The sequence below is a fragment of the Mesoplodon densirostris genome, chromosome 14 (assembly GCF_025265405.1).
Source record: "Mesoplodon densirostris isolate mMesDen1 chromosome 14, mMesDen1 primary haplotype, whole genome shotgun sequence".
NCBI lineage: Eukaryota > Metazoa > Chordata > Mammalia > Artiodactyla > Ziphiidae > Mesoplodon > Mesoplodon densirostris.
In genome coordinates, this window is record NC_082674.1 from 88,874,009 (window position 1) to 88,891,424 (window position 17,416).

Here is a 17,416-nt window from a genome sequence, read left to right on the forward strand (position 1 = left end):
CAGGCTCAGCGGCCACGGCTCACGGGCCCAGCTGCTCCGCGGCACGTGGGATCCTCCCAGGCCGGGGCACGAACCCACATCCCCTGAATCGGCAGGCGGACTCTCAACCACTGCGCCACCAGGGAAGCCCCTAAACTATTCGTTTTTGATACACAAGTTGTCTCTACTTTAACCCGTGGCAGCCCCTCAAGCTCATGCCTGTGCCCTTTGATACGTCCTCACCATTAGAGTGTTTTCTTGTTTTCTGTCACACGATATATCCCAGGCTTATCTCACACTTTCCCTGCCCCAGTCCTGGAATCAGCCATTTCTCCAAGAAGCCCTGGTTCTTTTAAAATGGGAAATATTTAGAAATCAAAATCTGGGAGATATTCATGTCCAGTGCTACTTGGAGTATAGCTTCCCAGCCCTTTCAGTTGACAGATTTAGGAGATACATGAACACAGTCTTTAAAAAAAATCATGAGTTCAAATAGATAACCCTAATTCCCCTCTAACACCACAGGGCTTTTCCTCTCCATTCTGTGTTCCACATCTGTATTGTAAATTTCCTTCATCAGCCAAAGGCCACCAGGAGCACACCTACAGACAGTTAAATGAAGTTAGATTTATGACCTGTTGCAACAAGGGAAACTGCTCAACTTGAGGAGCCATGGGACGTCCCAGGGGGAGGGTGTCAGAAAGGACTTGGCAGGATTTGGGCTTGTGTTGGGTGATTATGGAGGAAGGTTTGAGGGAGTGTGCATTGCTCTGGATATGGCTGTAAGGAGGCAGGCCTAACTCTATGGGCCGGTATCTTAATTCTTTTCTAGAAAGAGAGAAGCATGGGAACAAGGCTACCAATCACAGGGTTAGGCCATTTTTGTGGTTTAAACAATGTTCAAGTTTTTGTCTGTGTTTGGACACGATTATGAGGTGGTCCTCTTTTTATTTGGATCCATCACCATCACAGAGGGGCCTTCCCTGATGTTGGTGTTCTGTGAAATTTTTACTTTTAATAAACACCACAGCCTACCTCCAGTGCCACGTCAGCTCCCAGCTGTCAGGGGCTAATTCTCTCTCTCAATATCTCCCTTTTTCCACAGTGAAAACATTCGCTCCCAACAGTATTGATGTATTTAGTCATTTGCTCAATCCTACAATATGCACAAAATAGTTTCAGAGTTGTTACACTTATACCACTACCAACAACAAAAATATCAAGTAAAAGTCGAGATTTCTTTGTAGATTTTTTTAATTCTCAGAATATGTCCAATTAAAAGGACGGTGTTCAAAGTTACTTGAACTAATCATATTTTTTTCTTCTGTATAAATGAGTTTGTTATCAATTTGACTTTCAACTAGGTTCATTTTTAAATGTTAAGTATTTTCCCCATCCTCATCGATTTATTTTTTGAATATGTAAAATATTAACACAGTTAAAAAGTCAACACTATATGAAAAAGATGTATTCAGACAAGTCTCATTCTTTTCTCTCTTCCTCTCTCTCCATTCCCACCTAGCCCCTCTAGATAAGCCAATATCATTAAATTTCTGGTTTATCTTTCCAATCTTTCCTTTTATAAAAATAAGCAGACACAATATAGACTTTTATTTTCCTTACTTACACAAAAGCCAGCGTATGAAGTATACTTTCAAACTTTTGGGTTTTTTTTTAAAAGGAAGGTCTATTGAAGTATGATATATTCACTCCTTTTAGGTGTACAGTTTGATTGATGCTGACTATCAAACTAGGTAACCACCACCAAAACCAAGATACAGAACATGTCCAGCACCCCAGTAAGTTCCCTGTCCCTTTGCAGTCAATCTTCTTCTCCCACTCCCAGCCTCTGGCAAACACAGATTTAATTCCTCTCTCTATTATTTTACCTTTTCTAGAATATCATAGAAATGGAATCAGACAGTATTTAGTCCTTTGTATCATCTGGCCTCTTTCACTTAGCATAATGAAAGTGAGACTCTTAATTGTTGTTAAAAGTACTAATTGTTCTTTTCCTTATTCTTGTTGTGTACTATTTGGTTGTGTGGCTAGAAAAATGTGTTTATCCCTCTACTGGTTCATGGACATTTGGGTTGCTTCCAGTTGATTGCACTTTTATATCTTAACAACATAAACTGGAAATAATTCCTTATCAATTTATAGATTTCTTTCTTATTCCCTTACCTCTCTCTACTTTTATATGGGTTGTAAAAGTTAACAGCTTTATTGAGATATAATTCACAAAGAGTAAGGCTCACCCTTTTAAAGTGTACAAATCAGTGTTTTTTAGTATATTAATAAAGTGTGTGTGGATCAACAGTATATAATTCCAGAATATTTTCATCACCTCAAAAAGAAACTCCATACCCACTAGCAGTCACATCTTATCCGTAACCCTATCTACTCTCTTTTTCTAAGACTTTGCCTACTCAGGAATTTTCATGTAAATGGAATCATATAATATGTGTGTCTGGCTTCTTTCACTTGACATAAGGATTTCAAGGTTCATTCCCATTGTCGCATGTATTAGTACTTCATTCCTTTTCATGGCTTAATAGTATTCCATTGTATAAATATACCACATTTTGTTTACCCATTCATCAGTTGATGGACATTTGTATTATTTCTACTTTTTGGCTATTATGAACAAAGCTATGAACATTCATGTACAAGATTTTGTGTCCGCATATGTTTTTACTTCTCTTGGGTAAGATACCTAGGAGTGGAACTGCTGGGTCATATGGTAACTCTATGTTTAACTGTTTGAGAAACTGTCAGACAGTTTTCCAAAGCAGCTGCTCCACCAGCATGTATAAGAGTTCCAGTGTCTCCACATTCTCTCCAAACTTGTTATTGTTCATGTTTTTTATTCTAGCAATGCTAGTGGGTGTGAAGTGCAATTTCATGGTAGTTTTGATATTCATTTTCTTAATGGCTGATCCTGTTGAGAATATTTTCATGTGCTTTTGGCAATTTGTATATCTTCTTCGGAGATATTCAAATCTTTTGCCTATTTTTAAATTGGGTTATCTGTATTATTGCTGAGTTGTATGAATTCTTTATATAAGCTTTCTTCTACTACTTGTGTGATTACATCTTTAATATTTAGACCTCTGATCGTTTGCATATTTTTCTTGTGTATGGTGTGAGACATAGGTCCAGGTCCTTTATTTACAAATTATTTTCCCACTTTCCCACTTTTGAATTGTATTTTCACTTTCTTGATGGTGTCTTTGAAGCACAAAAGTTTTTCATTTTGATGGATTCCAATTTATTTTTCTTTTCTCACTTGCTTTTAGTGTCATATATCAGAAGGCTTTGTCTAACCTAAGGTCACAGAAATTTACTTCCATGTTTCCTTCTAAGACTTTTATAATTTTAGCTCTTACACTTAGGTCTATGATAGATTTTGAATTAATTTTTCTGTACAGGGTGAGGAAGGGGTCCAACTTTATTATTGTACATCTGGATATCCAGTTGTCCCAGTGATATTTGTTGAAAAGACTATTCTTTCCACCTTGAATTGTCTTGGCATCTTTGTTGAAAATCAAATGACCATAAATGTAAAGGTTTGTTTCTGAACTTTCAATTCTATTCCATTAATCACTATTTCTATCCTTATACCAGTACCTCATTGTCTTGATTACTGTAGCCTTGTAGTAAGTTTTGAAATTGGGAAGTACAAATTCTCCAACTTCATTCTTATTTTTCAATACTGTTTTGGCTAATCTAGGCCCTTTACATTTCCATATGAATTTTAGAATCAGCTTGTCAATTTCTGGAAAAAAAGGCAGCTGGAATTCTGATAAGAGATTGTGTTGCATCTATAGATCAATTTGGAGAGTATTGCCATCTTAACAATATTCTAATCCATGAACAGGTGGTGTCTTTCCATTTGTTTAGATCTTCTTCAATTTCTTTCAATAATGTTTTGTGGTTTTCAGTGTACAAATCCTAAACTCATTTTGGGAGGTTTATTCTTAAGTATTTTATTCTTTTTATGCTATTGTATGTGGAATTGTTCAATTGTATTTTCAGATTATTCACTGTCAGTGTATAGAAGTACAATTGACTTTTGTATAGTGATCCTGTATCCTGCAACCTTGCTGAACTCATTTACTAGTTCTAATAGTTCTTTGTGGATCCCTTAGGATTTTTAAAACAGGTTTAATTTTATTAATTAATTTATATTAATTGATATACTTGCTTTGCAAAAGGATTTTGCTATTTCCTTTCATCTTTTAGTTCCTGGAATAATTTGTGTAGTATTAGGTTTACCTGGTGTTTAAGGATTTGATAGAATTCCCCTATATATGGTGTATTTATTTGATAAATTTCTCTATTATTTTATGGACATTGGTCTGTTAATGTTTTCTCTCTCCATGAGGGTCAATTTTGGGAAACTGTATTCTCCTCTGAAATTATTGATTTTATCTGTAGTTTGAAATTTATTTGCATAAAGTTGTACAAAGTAGTCTCATATATTTTTTTAGTTTCCTCTGTTTCAATGGTTATTTCCCCTATGCCCTTTTATATTTTGTATTTTTGTGCTTTCTTCCCTTTTTTCTCAATTAGTTTAGCTACTGGTTTGTTGATCTTGTTAATTTTTTCCAAAAGAACCAGCATTTTGGTGTATTATTTTCACCATCTTTTGTTTCCTACCTCATTAATTTATGCTTTTATGGTTATCATTTCCTTCCATGTTCTTTATTTGGTTAATTTTGTAGTTCTTTTTCCGGCTTTTTGAGGAAGCTAAAATTTTAAACAAACAAAAGATAGCTTATAGTCTGCCAACTATTTTTTAGCAAAAAACAAAGGGTTTTTTAAATGTCTACTCAAGCTACGAATCCTAGGAACAAAGTTCCTTCTAGAAAATTTTACTGAAAAATCTCCTTCGTGAATTAAAGTTAATTACAATGATACAATAGCATGACGTGAACATAAACATTTTTTTCATTCCACAAATGTGTAACATAAGGACCACAGGAATGATCTAAGCCTGACACATCTGAGATATTGTCTGTACAACCTAGTATATAATTTTAAGTTTTTTAGTTGAATTTTTAACCATAAAATATCAGATTACTGACGTTAATTATCTCTGAAGTCAATTCTCAGATGATGGCATTCCATTTTATGCCTGGCTTTGGCTTAACATTTATTTTGCCCGTAGGGATTGAATGTGTCTTGTCCACCTCTACCAGAAGAGGGCGAGAAGGTTGGGCGTTACAGTCTGGTTTATGGGTGGCCGAGAGAGAATGGAATGAGGAGGCAGACGTTAAGTCTGGCTTGAGGTGCCAGCGGGAAGACCCAATAGTGTTCCAGGGGCCCTGTTACCAGAAGCGCTCTGGGACTACCCATGGGCCAACTCCTTTCTTACATGAGAGGGCCTCTTGGACCTCCGGGCTCCTCCCAGGATGCTGCATCCCAGAGACCCGTCGGACCTCCCTCTGGAGCGCTCCATCCTGCTAGGTCCAGGGCCCGGGTAGCGTTGACAGGCGACGGCCGTACCCTTCGGTCTTCCCCTCCGGGCCTGTGCACCCCTCGCCCGGACAAAGCTTGAGCGCGCGCTTCCGGACTCGGGAGAACATCCGGGTCATTTACAAACTAAAGCACGCAAGAGGCCACGGCGGGCGGTGGGTGGAGCGATCTTGGTGCGGATCTACCCGGAGGGAGGGGCCATGGGAGAGACCCAGCAGAACGCGGGCGGCGCGCCCGCCGCGGGGAGCCTCTAACCGCCCCTGCGCCCGGACTGGGGCACCGAGCTCGGGGAGCCGTTCGACTTAGGAAAACACAAGCAGTGAGGAATTGGTATTCTTGAGAAATACATCACATTTGTCAGGGAAACGACAGAGACTGAACTCAGCTTTACAAAGCAACTCAGGAATCTTTTGAAGAGATACCAACCTAAAAAGAACTGGAAGGAGGGAGAATACAAGTATATCCGTCATGTAAAGCGTTCCTTCCCACCCTGTGAGCGAAGTGAGCTCTCACGCTGGGCACCATGAATTTACCTTGGAGAACTTGACGTCACAGGTCACCGTGGAGTTAGCGGGCTGTGTTCAAGACCAGAGCAGGAGTGGAAATCGCACTTTTCGTGATGCACAAAAGAGAGCCACCGATAGACACTTGCTGGAAGCAACGTAAATCAAGTAAACGACGGTATGTGTGAGATTCCAAAACACTGACAGAACACAGCAGTATTTTGGAAAAAAAAAAAAACATGCTGACATGAGTGTTTAAAAGGTAGGTGTTGAAAAGGCACACCAACAAACTCAAAAGTGTCACCAGTAGCAGAGGACAGCAAAGCAGATTACTCACCAAGTCTTCAAGAAATTGGACCAGGACCTGCATGAATATTACCGTCCTCGTATATCCAACATCCTTCAGAAAACACAAGAGATGGAAGGAAGAAGGACAGTGAGAATTGGAGGATCAATGAAGACATGCAGATGTTGATCAACAGGCAATAGTAATCAGTGGGAGATGCGTGGATACCATAGTCAAGGCAGCTGAACCAATGATCAGATAAATGTCATAGTTGGTAACAGAAACTTTCAAGTCAGAGTTTGAGCCTCCTGGAGACATCTGAGGAAGACACTCAGCCAATGAAGTGTACTGTGTCTGATCAGAGTGTTTAAAATTCCAGAGTAGACAAAACAGAGGTCAAATCTGATAGCAAATCCAAAGGAAAGTTATGGCTGTTCATAAAAATAAATGTCTCCCACACAGTAAAGGGAACTCATTGCTTCAATGAGTTCATGATCTTCAAACCCCAAATTCACTTTAAAAACCTAAAGCATGGTGGGGGGGTGGGAGGGCAACACCAGAGGGTTTCAGCAATCTTTCATCTCAACAAAGAAGGAAAAAGCTATATAAAGAAAGTCAATGAATTAAATAAAGAAATCCAGATGGAGATGGATCAGAGATGGTATAACAAAAATGAAGAGTGACTGTCTAATGAATCCTCAAATGGGACACCCAGCCAGTTTGGGTCACAAATTAACTATATATATATATATATATATATATATATAGAGAGAGAGAGAGAGAGAGAGAGAGAGAGAGAGAGAGAGAGTTTCATATACATATATACATATATACATATACGTAGGAAAACTGTGACGAGAGGCCCAGAACCTTGAAGTCTGGCTAGCTGAGGTTGAAGGCAGGCTCCCAGCACCAAGTGAAGAGGCCTGACAACAGAGTGTAATGCACAAAAATCTCAGTCCCAAATAACTGTGCACAAGACTGGAAGAATACAGACACCGGTTACACAGAGGAGCAAAGTCAGAAGAGTGAGGTGCAGGTCTGGTCATGACTTTTAGTAATAAATTCGATGAAAAGGAACATCTTCCCCCCCTACAGGGACTTGTAAAACTCTCTACATATTTGAAGATCAGAATGAAGGAATTCTTTCAGCAGTTGAAGCAGAAACATTGTATGTTATAGAGGAAAATGAAGGTGATTCTGCATTTGGAGAAATGAAGATGAAAAGGGTTACATTCCTACTTTATTTGTCAAAGTCTATTTGGACAAAAATGCCAACGGTGCTAAGATGTATACAGGCATACCTTGGAGACATTGCAAGTTTGGATCCAGACCACTGCAATAAAGCGAATATGATAATAAAGTCACACGAATTTCTTTGGTTTCCCAGTGCATATAAAAGTTATGTTTACGTTATACTGTAGTAAGTGTGCAATAGCATTATATCTGAAAGAACAACATACATTACTTAATTTTTTTTTTTTTTTTGGCTGCACTGCGCGGGATGTGGGATCTTAGTTCCCCAACCAGGGATCGAACCCTCGCCCCCTGCATTGGAAGTGCAGAGTCTTAACCACTGGACAGCCAGGGAAGTCCCACACCTTTTTTTTTTTTCCTGCGGTACGCGGGCCTCTCACCGCTGTGGCCTCTCCCGTTGCGGAGCACAGGCTCCAGACTCACAGGCTCAGCGGCCACGGCTCACGGGCCCAGCCGCTCCGCGGCATGTGGGATCCTCCCAGACCGGGGTACGAACCCATGTCCCCTGCATCGGCAGGCAGACTCTCAACCACTGCGCCACCAGGGAAGCCCCCACACCTTAATTTTTAAAAATACTTCACTGCTAAAAAATACTAACTATTGTCTGAGCCTTCAGCAAGTCAGTCTTTTTGCTGGTGGAGGGTCTTGCCCAGATGTGTTGATGGCTACTGACTGATCAGCGTGGTGGTTGCCGAAGGTTGGGGTGGCTCTGGAAATTTCTTAAAATAAGACAACAATGAAGCGTGCCACATCAATTGACTCTTCATTTCGTGGACAATTTCTCTGTAGCATCCCATGCTGTTTGATAGCATTTTATCCACAGTAGAACTTCTTTCAAAATTGGAGTCAGTTCGCTCAAACCTGCTATTGCTTTATCAATCAACTGTCTGTGTAATATTCTAGACTCTTTGCTGTTATCTCAAGAATCTTTACAGCATCTTCACCAGGAGTAGGTTCCATCTCAAGAAACCACTTTCTTTGCTCATCAGTAAGAAGCAACTCCTTTCCTTATCTGTGAAAAGTTTTATCACGACATTACAGCAATTCAGTCCCATCGTCAGGCTCCACGTCTAATTCTAGTTCCCTTGCTCTTTCCACCACATCTGCTGTTGTTTCCTCCATGAAAGCCTTGAACCCCTCAAAGTCACCTGTGAGGGTTGGAATCAACTTCTTCCAAACTCCCATTAATATTGATATTTTGACCTCTTCCCATGAATCATGAATGTTCTTAATGGCCTCTAGAATGGTGAATCCTTTCCAATTCAGAGGGTTTTCAACTGACTTCACCCAGATCCATCAGAGGAATCACTATCTATGGCAGCTATAGCCTTACAAAATGTAATCCTCTTTTTCTATCTGAGTTTTAATTTTAATAGATATTGCCAAGTTTCTCTTGTTTAGTTAAAATCAACTATGCCTAACAAAATCCAAAATGTATTTCTTAAGTACTAACACTTGAGAGTCAAAATACCCCTTGATCCAGGGACTGCAGAATGGATGTTGTGTTAGCAGGCATGAAAAAAGCATTAATCTCATTGTATATCTCCATCAGAGTTCTTGGGTGACCACGTGAACTGTCAATGAATAATAATATTTTGAAAAGAATATTTATTTTTAAGAGCAGTTGATTTCAACAGTGGGCCTAAAATATTCAGGAAACCATGTAGTAAGTAGCTGTGCTGTCATCCAGGCTTTATTGTTCCATTTGCAGAGCACAGGCAGTGTAGATCTAGCATAATTCTTAAGGACACTAGGATTTTCAGAATGGTAAATGAGCATTGGTTTCACCATAAAGCCACCAGATGCATTAGCCCCTAGCAAGAGAGCTCTGAAACTAGGCATTGATTTCTCCTCTCTAGCTATGGAAGTCCTAAATGGCATCTTCTTCCAATATAAGACTGTTTCATTTACATTGAAAAACTGTTGTTTGGTGTAGCCACCTTCATGAATTATCTTAGCTAGATCTGGATAACTTGCTGTAGCTTCTACATCAGAACTTGCTGCTTCCCCTTGCACTTTTTTTTTTTTTTTTTTTTTTTTTGCGGTACACGGGCCTCTCACTGTTGTGACCTCTCCCGTTGCGGAGCACAGGCTCTGGACTCGCAGGCTCAGTGGCCCACGGGCCCAGCCGCTCCGCAGCACGCAGGATCCCCCCCGGACCGGGACACGAGCCCGCATCCCCCGCATCGGCAGGCGGACTCCCAACCACCGTGCCACCAGGGAAGCCCTGATCTCTTCTTTATATACAGTGTCTGCCACAAATTGAAGCATATTCTAATATTACATTTTGTAACTTAATAAATTGAACTATGCTAGTTCGTTAAACTTTACCACTATTCACTTAGAGGAAATCATGAACAAAATAAAATCTCACCCTACTTGAGTAAAGAAGTAAATAAGAAAATACTTATATTGGTACTAAATGCTTAAATGTGGTTAAGATCATGGCTAGTTCATCATGATTATCCCAGCCTGTCTATTTGATCCCAAACACCTAATTGAAATCTGTAAAAGTTTGGTCAATTAACCTGTTGATTTTTACATATGGCACCAGTTGAGCTCTCCACCAATTGCAGATCAGATATTCTAGTGCTGTACAGACACACTTACATGAAAACAGCACATGTCCACTTCTCAGTCACCTAGGTTCTGTTTCAGCTGGAGGTTTGGTGGCAGGAGAAGCTGTGTTCAGCTCACACTTCCCCAGGCTGGGCTATAATTTGAATGCAGTGTGGTGATAACTACAGTCATACACAGACTAAGAGTGCAGCATATTGTTTCCAAAGGGTAGATTTTTAAATCATTCCCATCTTTAAGATCTAAATTTCTAGTTACTGAAATTTTAAAAAAGTAGTAAATGTAAGGGCCCACTTCAGAAAATGTGATTAACTTTAGCCAGAATAAAATAAATATTTCTCACCATCTTTAAAGAAATCTGGCCACATAGGATTTACATTCTTAAATTGGCACTGAAGCAGGAGGATGGATAGTGAAACTGGTCACATGCATAGTCAGCCACCAAATCCAGTGTTTGATTATGCTCAATAAAGACGCAGCTATAAATGGGTCGGAAGGAAGGTGTCAGGTTGAGACATACCCTTTTTTTTTTTGGCTTTGAAAAATATTTATTCATGTCTTTCCTACTTTTAGATAGGAAAATTAGCTTCTTGCCTCTACTTCATGGGCTCATTTCATAAGCTCATATCAGAGGATCAGAAAATGGCAGGAGGGACTCATACTTGTTGCTCTGGATGGCCTGTGTTTCAAGGTAAGTTAGCTGCAGTCAGCTTACATTTTACACTGGCTACCAAAGTGAGATATAGCGGACTGTACTTAATGACAGCCCAACTTACAGCTACATATATAAAATTTTTTAATTTTATAATTAAAATTTCTTTGCATTATTATGCCTTTATTGACATGATATTGATAAAGCCACCTATCTTGATCCAGACCTCTTCAGGGGATTGTTTCCTTCAGTTCTCCTTTTCAAGTATTGCATCAAGAAAATCAGCTGACCCTTAAATGATGGAGATTTGTTTTAATGAGCCGTAATGCTCATTAAACTAGTAGACTAACTGCTTCTGGCATTTAACCAAATGAATGGGAGACCAAAGGTATTATAATCTGACCTTCTTATGTCAGATTATGAGCTCACTTCCAAATTGTTAACTACCAGAAAAAGCCTAGAACAGGCCAAGTCAACATTAGCTTTTAAAAAGCCTGCCTCGAAATCCTGTTTTTTGAAGTTTTTTTTTTTTAGGATTGTGCAGATTTGATTCAGAAAATAGCTCGATTTGTTTGTATAGAGCAAGTGTTGTGTGCATAAACTTATGATCATTATTTTAAGCCATAGCCTCCACACCAAAAACAGATGGAGACATTGACTAAACAGTTCAAGATATTTTGTAGCTGCAGTTCCTTTAGTCAGTGCCTGAAGTATTAGAAAAGTATTGAACAATTTCCAAAGCATCAGAAATTTCCTTTTCTACCCAAGGTATTCTTTTCTTCCGACAGTTCTCTGTTAAATAAAAGAAGAAAAATCTCAGCCTGATTATAAAGTTTTCTTCCTTTATTTTACAGGTTAATAATAACACACTTTTGATAGGGACCGAGTGAAGGGACAAAGTAGGTGATTAAATAGTTAATCCCACTGGGGGGTTGTAAGCAGAAAGAAAAAACTTACAGGGAGACCTCTGTAAGTTAATGATCACTGAAGAAGGCAGGCTTGCTTAGCAACAAAACCATGCAACAGAAGCATGAGACATGCCCCCCAAACAATAAAACAATGGTGAACTGAGACCCACATCCTGCCCAGTGAGGTCAGTAAGTTAATGATTCCTAGGACACGCTCCTCTGAGCATATTAAGAAGAAAAATGTAGGGAAAAGATGACGTTATACTGAAACCTGAGATGATTTACCATACTTTAGTATATGTTACTGCCTTTTTGCCCATTTCTATCGTGCCATGACCGTCCCAGTTTGACCACGTAGGGACAAGAAAACTCCCCCGCCTGACATGGAGGAGGAACTGATGACGGAAGCTTGACATCTACTGAAGAATGAGGAAGAAGGTGGTCTTCTTTCCCCGCTTTTCCTTTGATTATAAACATGTAGCCCGCCTAGCTTTCGGCGCGGCACTCCCTTGCGTGCCTGCTTGTACCCCTCACACGGGTCCTAGTCTAATCAATTCTTTCCGTACCTGTCATTCGGCCTCTCACTGAATTCTTTCTGCGCGGAGACAGAAGAACCGATGCTCTACTAAGCCCCGAAGCGTGTTCTGCAATTTCACTTACAGGTTAATGATGTGTGTGTTGAAGTCTTTCCTCCCTAACCTTGTTTATAAATCTACCAAACCTCACCCCAGACAATGCATTTCTTTAAACTCCTCCTGTTTGGGTGAAGCTGTTACTTCCTGAGGTCCAAAACTCATGGCACTTGTTTTCTTTTTAATAATGCTAGGGCACTTTTTCGGTGTGGTGTCTATCATGTGATTATTTAATGTTTGCCAAAATGTTTAGAATAACTTTCAATTGGCCAACTGGATTATGACTCCTTTTGTGGTTTTGTTTTTGTTTTTAAAAGTGCTTTCAATCAAACACATCTATAATTCGCCGCACAGAATATACTGCTATTTAAAGAGTCACCAAAAACAAGGACATTATGAGAAACTGTCTTGAGGGAGAGGGGAGTACTAAAAGTAATGTGGTGCTGTGGAGGGGATACCTGGGTAAGACATTATGGAAAACGATGGAAATCTGACTAAACTTTGGGCTTTAATTTGTAATACTGTATCAGTATTGGGGTTTACTAACAAATGTGCTATAATAATGTAAGCTGTTAATAATAGGGGAAACGGGGGTACAGAGGAACTCTCCATACTACCTCATGTTTTCTGTAAATCTAAAGCTGTTCTAAAAACACATATTCAATATAAACTGTTCTAAAAAATTATAAAAAAACAAAAACCTAAAGTGATTACCTGAACTTCAGTTGTTTTAACTTTCTACTCTTTTATCCATTTGTTTAGCTGATTATTCTGCTCCCTAACGACATTTTTATTTTCATAACTGCTGGAGAGGCTGCCTGCTGGATGAGACTACTATAGACACTTGGGTTCTGAATAAACTGTGTTTGAATAAAGGTCAACATGATTGTTTGTTTTTATTCTTATTCTAAAAGAAATGAAACCATCTGGTACCTTTTACGTGTACCCTCTTATCTGCCTCTCTAATAAATATTATATTTTCCTCAAAAAAGTAAAGTGCATAAATGTTCTTTTAAATTCACAGTGTGCAGTGGTTGAGAATCCGCCTGCCAATGCAGGGGACGCGGGTTCGAGCCCTGGACCGGGAAGATCCCACATGCCGCGGAGCAACTAAGCCCGTGCGCCACAGCTACTGAGCCTGCGCTCTAGAGCCCGGGAGCCACAACTACTGAGCCCGTGCGCCACAGCTACTGAGCCTGCGCCCTAGAGCCCGGGAGCCACAACTACTGAAGCCCGCGCGCCTAGAGTCCGTGCTCCGCAACAAGAGAAGCCACCGCAATGAGGAGCCCGCGCAGCGCAATGTAGAGTAGCCCTGACTTGCCGCAACTAGTGAAAGCCCAAGCCCGCGCGCAGCAACGAAGACCCAATGCAGCCGAAAATAAATAATTAATTAAAAAAAAATAAATTCACAGTGTCAGGGTATTTTACCAGAGCCTAAGAGCTCAGTTCCGTGAAATGAGGTGCCTAACGGCAGACTTCACCCCGCCCCAACAAATGCAAATTAAAAGGCGTCCAAAGCGTGGCTCGGCGGGCAAGCAGCAGAGACCCCGCCGACCGGGCGAGGGGCGCCGGGAGCCCCGCAGAGGTTGGGGTGGAGGGAGCTGGGTCTTCGGCGGCGCGGAGCCGTGGCCGCGGACCCCAGCCCGAGTCTCCGCCGCGCGCCGGCCGGCGGGTCTGAGTCGTCGCGAGGAAGCGCAGGGCGGGAGGGCGGCCGGCCCTGCTCCCCGGAGACCGTCGGGGATGGTGGAGGCCCTGCTCTTTGGCTCGGATCCCGGGGCGGATCCCGCCCAGGGCAGCGTGCCCTCCGCCCAAGTTAGGTCGGGGCTGCACCTGGCTGGGGGGCGTCGCGCACTGCCACGCTTTACTCTGCGCAATTAGGGGGTGGGTCCCCCTAGACGGTGGGGGCGGAGGTGAGCTGGCCAACTGCCCCCTGTGCAGCAGCTCCCTAGAGGGAAAGGGGGTGGGCAGGGCAGGCCTCACCCGTCTGGGGCCAGAGGGGAGGGGTCTGGGGGGGGTGGGTCCCGACTCCTGGGCCACTAAGGGAGTCTGTCTTTAACTTGGGCTCTGGAATCCACTCTCCCCACCCCTCACTAGCTGGTCTCTTAGACCTGGGAGGGACCAGGTATGGGGACTTTTAAGATACCCGAGGTAGCTCTCACTTGCAGTAGGCTGAGAACCGCTCTTGATTTCCTAGTGTGACTTTCTCTTAACTGAGACTTGCCAGCGTCCCTCATGACAGCTCCCAGGCCGTTCTTTTTCAACTTCCGCTTCTCCTTGACTGATTCTCTCCGTATTTCCCGATTTGAACCAGATTTGTTTTCCCAGAGCTTTCCACCAACCATTATCTGTCCTTTGGTCATTTACCCTTTCCAGTTTGGATTCCCATGAAAGGAAATTGAGTCTATTGATCCCCTGCCACTGCCATTGTCTGGGTGGGGCTTTGTGGCCCCAATCCCCTCCCAGGTTGCAGGCCAGCTTGTCCCACAACTGCTAGTTGGGTGCTCTAATCAGGGGTGAGAGGGGCACCACAGGAACCCATGGAACAAAACAGGCCTGGGACCCTGCAGTGTCTCTTACTTAGGTTGACTTGCCTAGTTAGCAATCACCTACCCCAGGACGCTTTGGATTTTCCACTGGAAAACCGCACATTGTCTTCAAAAGGACCCTTGACTCAGAAAACGTCTCAGGTTCATTCAGCAGTTTCCATAAGTAGCACTTAAACTCTAGGAGTTGGCTGTATCAGATGCAATGTATATACTGTGGCTGCTAACGTCAAGCAATTCCTTCTTATTCAGTCAACTAAAAAAGAAACCCTGTTATTCCTCTCCCAACTTGCCTTTTAATTTGTGGGTAAGAACAGTGTGTATGTGTGTGTGTGTGTGTGTGTGTGTGTGACGGGGGGCGGGGGGCGGGGGGTGAGGGGCGGGGGGAGGTACCTTAAAAAGCTCTTCCTGCCATATTTGGGAGCAGACATGTGAAGCGGTAGGACACAGTTCACTGGGTCTGAAGCGTCCTCTGCGGTGGGGGTGTGGTGAAGCAGGGGCAAGCGTCCCAGTTTCTCTGGTGTCCCCACACTCCTGAGGCCTTTTCTTCCTGTTCTCCCACCCACCTTTTCCTCCAGTTGAGAATTCCGGTTGTTTCGCCCCAAGTCTCTGCTTTGGAGAACAGAACCCCTACTTCTTTCGGCAGTTGTTCCTCCCTCCCCTCCAAACCCGAGTCCAGAGAGAGGCTGCAGTGTACTGTGGCTCCTGGACTCCAGGTGGCTCCTGATTCAGGACAGGCCGATCAAAGGCCCTCCCTGGCATCCTTTGAAGTGGAAGTTGGGAGGACAGTCCGTCTTTCTCATGATCTGCACATTAAGATATAAAAATTAAGAGCCATTGGCAGTATCGTCGGTTGTGTACTGGCAGCATGTGGTGGACGCTGATTTACAGTAGGAGACGATAAAGCTGATCTGCAGAGCAGCAGACAGCAGAGGCAGGGAGCCCCAGTGGCGGTGGGGTTCCTGTCCCTGACGTGTAGCTGTAACGCTGTCCTTTCTGCAGGTTGGCTCTTCAACCCTTCCTTCAATATGTGTAATCCCCAGCGTCCTCCTAGTAACGCACAAGTGTATCAGTTATCGATTGCTTCATAAGCATTCACCCCGGAATTCCATGGCTGGAGACAACAAACATTTATTATCTCACTTATTATCTCTCATCATTTATTATCTCAATAGTTTCTATTGGTCAGGAATCGAGAAGTAGCCTAGCTGAGTGGTTCCAGCTGTTTGCAGTCAAGGTGTCAGCTGGGGCTACAGTTTTCTGAAGGCTTGGCTGTGACAGACTTGGAAGGATCCACTTCCAAGACGAATGGCTCTTGTCTCGGCAGAAGGCTCACTTCTCTATGGGCTGCCGGCAGGCCTACTTCATTGGCTGTTGCTAAGAGACCTTGGCCCCTCACCACACGGACCTCTCCACAGGCTGCTTGAGTGTCCTCACAACATGGCAGCTACCTTCCCCCAGAGCAGGCGATCCAAGAGAGCAAGGAGGAAGCCACAGTGCCCTTTATGACCTAGTCTCTGAAGCTGCACACTGTCACCTCCATTTTAATCTGTTCTTTAGAAGCAGATCCCTACGTCCAGCCCACCCTCAAGAGGAGGACAGTTAGGCTCCACACGAGTAATCAACATGTATCTAATTCTGTGGTCTTTCTGTTCTCGCTGACCACTGCCTTCTTCTTGCCTCTGGGACTTAGGTGTTTCCTCACTATACCACCTAAAAGCTGTCCTGTGGGGTGTCTAGGTCTTTCGGAGGTGCCCTGGGCCCCCAGGAGTTGTTTTATCCTGTCTTTTCAAATCTGATACAACTTAGTGAATCTATTCCATGCAAAAGGCAGTTCTGCCTTGGCAGGACACCAATCCCTCCCCCACACTGTGGGGTTAGAGAATAATTTTAAACCAAAAAATGAGGGCACCGTATGTGAACAGAATATTTAAAATTTGTGCTGCTCCAAAGCTCTGGGGCTCAAGGTTGTTTTACCTACATACTTTTATTTCTTAGGGAGGTAAGAGGGATCTTAAGAACTGATAGTGACCAGTGATTTCTCTGGTGGTCAGTTCCATGAAACACAAAGGAGGAGTTTGGGGAAGGAGTGGTGGTCAACCTGCCATCGCTATGGTGACAGGTCACGTGGAGGACTGAGAGAGGCAGTGGATGTGGTTTCTCAGAAAGCTGTCCAGTGGAGAGACGGGAGCAGGAGGGCACGAGCCACACTGCGAGGGGTGGGTGAGCCCATCAGGGCTCTTGGTTGTAAGCGACAGATACTGACCAGGCCGATGTAAGCAGAAAAGAATTTAGTGAAAGGATATGGGGATAATCAGAGAATTTCTAGGAACACTGATGAAGCAGCTCCTGAAAATGGGCTGGAAGAGGAAGACTGGCCAGAGCCCAGATCATGTTGCAGACACAGTGACCACCACCACGGACTCCAGAGACAGCGGCCTGTAACACTGACGCCTCCCAGAACACTGGACATTGCTGCCCCAGCTGCCAAAGTGGACACGCCACTGCCCCGCTTCTCAGCGTCACTTGCTCCCAGTGCAAAGTTCAAGGCAGATCCATCTGGCTGAGTCTAGATCATCTGCCTGTGCCTTGTTTGCC

The 17,416-nt window shown here is 42.9% G+C and overlaps 1 pseudogene; it reads left to right on the forward strand.

Annotated features, from left to right (window-relative positions):
* The first annotated feature begins 5,714 nt into the window (after positions 1 to 5,714).
* LOC132501445 (formin-binding protein 1-like) lies at positions 5,715 to 7,632 on the forward strand (annotated as a pseudogene).
* The last annotated feature ends 9,784 nt before the right edge of the window (positions 7,633 to 17,416 follow it).